The following is a 6,000-nucleotide window of genomic DNA, read 5'->3' on the forward strand; positions in this document are numbered from 1 at the left end:
ACAATAGTCTGGTCCCTCAACAGGCTGAGGGACTGTGAAGTGGCCCTCGTCTTTATAAGTTTGGACACCCCTGGGCTAAAGGAAACAAAATCATAAATAAATTACTCTGAAGATCATGCAAGGTCTTGACAGTTACTGGCAACAATGCAGTTTTAATGTCAAAAATTCTAGTCCATTTATGACACAGTTTTTAAAAGAGATGTTAAATCAACATGATGAAGATGTTGTGAAAATGAAAGACATATATAAGAAGAACAAGCAACTGTATCAGTAGTACTCACAAATTGAAAGCTGTCTGAAACTGGTTCACTGAATTGGAGAAAAAACATCAAGAGACTTGAACTGACTTCTAAACAGAGAGAGAACTTGCTCAAAGAAGGCAGGGAAGGAATAAAGATTCAAAAGCAATTGTTAAAGGCGGAAAAAGAACTGAAGTACATCACTGAAAATTTGGGAAGGGAAAAAATACTCTTGTTTATTAATAATGATGTCTTGACCCTGTGGCCCAGCAAATACAACTTTACATACTTCAAAAAGACCATCTATATCTTTTATCAATTAAAGAATGATTCTGCATCTTTCATAAAAATGAGGCTTTTAAAACTTGAATATAAGACTCCAAATCCTGTAAAGTTACATAAGGTAAACTTTAATCTAAATAACTTAAAATAGTAGGTTTGTGGAATAATAAATATACTAAACAATACTGTTGGCTCACTTCAAACCAGAATAGCTTTTTTTTAAATAAAAACCTTAAGGTTCCCTCCACCAACCACAATTACAGGAGTGCAAGCAAAGCAAAATCCAATTTAGATTTCATGCAAGAAAGCTGTAAATCAAACAGCAATGACAGGGTTTTCAATTCTATGCTCAGGGAGAATTGAAATGCTAAGGTTCAATGAATAAATGAGAACAATATATAAATACATTGTTAAAATAACACGGGCTTTGGTTTTTTACAGCACCCCTGCAGAGAGAAGGAGGACTTTCAAGACCATCTGGGGCTAAATGGGGGGTGGGGAGAAAATCAGCTTTCTGCTTGTTTTCTCCACTTAAGACTCCTTCATGAGTATTGTTTCTTTGCAAGAATAAAGCTGAATCCAAAAGGCACCCCTAACTGTATAGTGTCAGTTTCCGGGGATGATGCAAATCCTACACTTTTAAAGAGTGGAGGACTACCTTCTTCTTGACTACTGTCTGTAAGGATAGGTGCTAATGTTCTGGGGCCCAGGCAGCAGGTAATACTATCCTGCAGAGTAAAGGGAATTATGGAAATGTGAGATAGCTGAAGTACCTCCAGAGAAGGGTTCTTATTAGCATGTTGGTTATGGGTACTCCCAAACTTTCTCCCAAACCAAATAGCCTGGATGTGTTGATCACCCCTACAGGTTGAAAATTTAACTGTTGAATGCCACGTTTGTGAACTATGAAGTCTACAAACTTTAGATTGATATATCTGAAGGCAGGTGGAAAGAATAGCATTTATATGGGTGCAATAAACATCTAACCCACCACATTCATGATCTCCATGATTTCCATTTTAAAGTGGATTTTTCAGAAACCAGACAAGAGAGGGTTCTCTCTCCCCAGCCTTCAGAAATGTGACTGTACTTGTAAAGCTTTTCAGTCTTGATAAGAAAGGTTCTCTTAACTCATCAAAATATACTTCAATAAAACAACCAACCATGTCATAAATTGTGGTTTCCTCCTCTTCCTCCTCTTCCTCCTCCTTTTTGGAAAAAAGCACAAAAAATGGGGTTTTTTTCTGAAAAAAATTAAAGTGGAGAAATGGTCAAAAGGCATTAAAATGCTCATAATATTGACCAGTGAGAAGAAAACTTTTGAAATTATTCATTATTTGAGTCCCACCTGTGGGAGAAAAGCAGGATAATAATAATAATAATAATAATAATAATAATAATAATAATAATAATAATAATAATAATCTGTGAGTCAGGGTACTCTTGTTTCCATAGCTGATGCATCCTTTTTTGGTAGCCGCGCTTTTCAGGTTCAGAGTTGTAATAGCATTTCATAACTGTGCGGTTTTCTGGCATTGTATATTTCTGCCGCTTCTGTGACTGTTCATTTGGGTTTTGATGATTCCGTAGCACACTTGTCAATGGATGTCCAGAATCAGCAGCATCCTCCGTGGTCCTTTTTATCCTGGGCGACGACCGAGCCAGTATAGACTTTGTTTTGGTTTGATTCTCCATAATACTAATGGGTTAGGTGCTCTTGGTTCCATTCCTCAGCTGAGGCCTCTCTGGCTTGGTTGGACCTGCCGGTAGTTACACTACTGCCAGCACAGCCCTCAGTGTCCTCGGAATGGTTAAGCCCCCCCCCCCCCACCACCACCACCACGTCAAGGTGGCATTGACATTGACAAAATTACGATCTGCCAACTGCAAAAGGCCACCCTGCTGGATCTGCATGCATCATCCGAAAATACATCACACAGTCCTAGACACTTGGGAAGTGTTCGACTTGTGATTTTGTGATATGAAATCCAGCATATCTATCTTGGTTGCTGTGTCATAATAAAATAATAATAATAATAATAATAATAATAATAATAATAATAATAATAATAATAATTGCATGTAAGACTGAAAGGAGCAAACACTACTGTTATCACTTTCCCATTGAGGAAAAGTGTACAGAAAAGAAGCAGATTTCCAAAATTCCCCAAAGCTTCTCAGCTCCAGGAATTTTTGGTTGAGACCGATTATCTGGATTCGTCACAGTCTGGCTTCAGGCCTGGTCATGGGACTGAAACGGCTTTGGTCGCCTTGGTGGATGACCTCCGCAGAGAACTAGATAGGGGGAGTGCATCCCTTCTGGTTCTCCTGGACATCTCAGTGGCTTTCGATACCATCGACCATGGTATCCTTCTGGGGCGGCTCTCGGGAATGGGTCTTGGGGGCATTGCTTTGCAGTGGCTCCGCTCCTTCCTGGAGGGTCGTTCTCAGATGGTGAAGCTGGGGGACACCTGCTCGGACCCCTGGCCTTTAACCTGTGGGGTCCCGCAAGGTTCCATTCTCTCCCCCATGCTTTTCAACATCTACATGAAACCGCTGGGAGAGGTCATCCGGGGTTTTGGAGTTCGGTGCCATCTTTATGCAGATGACACCCAACTCTACTACTCTTTTCCACCAAACTCCAAGGAAGCTGCTCAGACCCTAAACCAGTGCCTGGCAGCTGTGTCGAACTGGATGAGGGCTAACAAGTTGAAGCTTAATCCAGACAAGACAGAGGCCCTCCTGGTCAGTCATGGGACCAATCGGGGTATTGGGTGGCAACCTGTGCTCGACGGGGTTGCACTCCCCCTGAAGGCGCAGGTCCGCAGTCTGGGGGTCATCCTGGATTCATCTCTGGTGCTTGATGCCCAGGTGTCGGCGGTGGCCGGGAGGGCCTTTGCACATTTAAAACTTGTGCGCCAGCTGCGACCATACCTCGAGAAGTCTGATTTGGCCATGGTGGTCCATGCCTTAGTTACATCCAGACTGTATTACTGCAATGCTCTCTACGTGGGGCTGCCCCTGAAGACGGCCCGGAAACTCCAACTGGTTCAAAGATCGGCAGCCAGATTTCTAACAGGAGCAGGCTATAGGGAGCACACAATGCCCCTATTAAAGAAGCTCCACTGGCTGCCGATAAACTGCCCAATTCAAGGTGCAGGTTTTGACCTATAAAGCCCTACACGGCTCGGGCCCTACCTATCTCCGTGATCGCATCTCCTCCTATGAGCCAGTGCGGACCTTGAGATCTTCTGAGGAGGCTCTTCTCACGCTCCCACCACCGTCTCAAGTGCGGCTGGCAACGAGGGAACGAGCCTTCTCGGCAGTGGTCCCCCGGCTCTGGAATGCATTGCCAAAAGAGATCAGGCAATCCCCTACATTATCCAATTTCCATAAGGAACTGAAGACCTGGTGGTGTCGGCAGGTTTTTGAGTAATTATATTGGACTACTGCCGATTTCTGAGCCTGAATATATTGCACAAGATTTCCCTAGCCTAAAATGATACATTTTAATATATTGGTTTTATGGTTCCCATCCCCTTGATCTGGTCATGTAAGTGTGATTTATTGTTATAATTGTATTATTTTACTTTGTTTAATAATGTGTATTATGTTGTTATGTAATGTTTGTGTTGCTTTTATGACTGTAAACCGCCCTGAGTCCCATCCGGGAGATAGGGCGGTATATAAATAAAGTTTTTATTATTATTATTATTATTATTATTATTATTATTATTATTATTATTAAGTCCAAATTATCCCATGAATATAATGGCTGAGCAAGGATCAGAATCATGATTCCCCAAATTCCCTTCTTGTATACTACCTTAGCAATTCAATGGATGGAGGAGACTTTTTGTCCCCTGATCCTTACCTTACTTTTGTCACCCTTGGCAAAAATCAATTCTTCATTTCCCACTATTAGGAGCATCTTAAGTAAAACTCTCCTCAGGTTAGATCTGCTGGTGGAGAGAATTATAGACTCAATTCAGTGAAAAGGAACTGCCAAGAAACCATTCCTTCATAAAGAAAGACAAAGCACAAATTTGTTGTTGATGTAGTCAAGTCATTTTTTATTTATGTCAGTCTTAAGATACCTTGATTCAGTCATTCATCAGAATGAGGATGACAGTCAAGAAATCAGAAGAACACTAAGATTTGGAAGGGCAGCTAGACCAGATCCTAAAGTATAAAGATGCATCATTCAGTACTAAAGTCAGGATTGTCTATGACAGTGGTTCTCAATCTGTGAGTCCCCAGGTATTTTGGCCTACAACTCCCAGAAATCCCAGCCAGTTTACCACTTGTTAGGATTTCTAGGAGTTGAAGGCCAAAACATCTAGGGACCCACAGGTTGAGAACCACTGGTCTCTGCGACTGTAATTCCATGTTTTAATAAATATTTGTGAAAGTTGGATAGTGAAGGAAGCTGATATGAAGAATATTGACTCATTTGAGTTGTAGTGCTAGAAAAGAGTTCTACAGATATGATGACCACTAGAAAGACAAAAATGTCCTAGAGTAAATTAGGCCTGAACAATCTCTAGAAGCCAGGATGACTAAACCTGAGACTGACATACTTTGGATATATCGTGAGAAAACATGACTCACCACAACAGAAAATAATGCTTGGTAAGGGAGAAAGAAATAAAAAGAGGAAAGCCACATCATAGATGGATAAACTCAGGGCCCTTCCAGTCAAGCCCTATATCCCAGGATCTGATCCCAGGTTTTCTGTTTTAAATGAGTCTGCATTGCCAGATAATCTGGGATAAGCAAAAAAAAAATCTGTGATCCTGGGATATAGGAGCTGTCTGGAAGGGCTCTCTACCAAGGAAGCTATAGCTATGGGTCTGCAAGACCTGAGCAGAGGTCTTGATGCTTGGAGTTCTCTCATTCATCAGGTTGCCATAAATTGAGGTCAACTTGATAGTAGTTAACAACAACAAAGGCAATGCTATCATAGGTTTTATTGGCAAGATTTCTCAAGAGGGGGTTTGTTCTTGCTTTCTTCTGAGGCTGAGACAATGGGGTTTACTCAAGGTCACAAAGTGAATTCCCATGTCTGTGCAGTGATCTAAACCATAGTCTCCAAATGTCCTAATCCAAAACCATTATGCTACACTGGCTCACAGATTTTAAGAAGAAGAAAGGTGTTGAAACGTTGCAGTTTTACTACACTACCACAAGATGGAGAGTGGATTCTTTTATTTTGCAAGTTTGGCATATCTGGCTCTTACTGAAATACAACTAATCAAACCCCTGAAGCAACAATATTTACATGGACACCACCCCTCTGGAAACAGGCAAACGTGCCAAAATGCTTTAACAAAAGAGGGCAGTGCCATGTCCCAGAAATCCAGCCATGGCTGCCAGTGTCCACCTAAATATCTGTTTGTTCTCATGACAGAAAGCACACAACCAAACAATTCAAAAACACACAGGGAAGGAAGCAACTGGTCAAACTATATCTGCTTCA

The sequence above is a fragment of the Anolis carolinensis genome, chromosome 1, assembly GCF_035594765.1.
Source record: "Anolis carolinensis isolate JA03-04 chromosome 1, rAnoCar3.1.pri, whole genome shotgun sequence".
NCBI classification, from domain to species: Eukaryota; Metazoa; Chordata; class Lepidosauria; order Squamata; family Dactyloidae; genus Anolis; species Anolis carolinensis.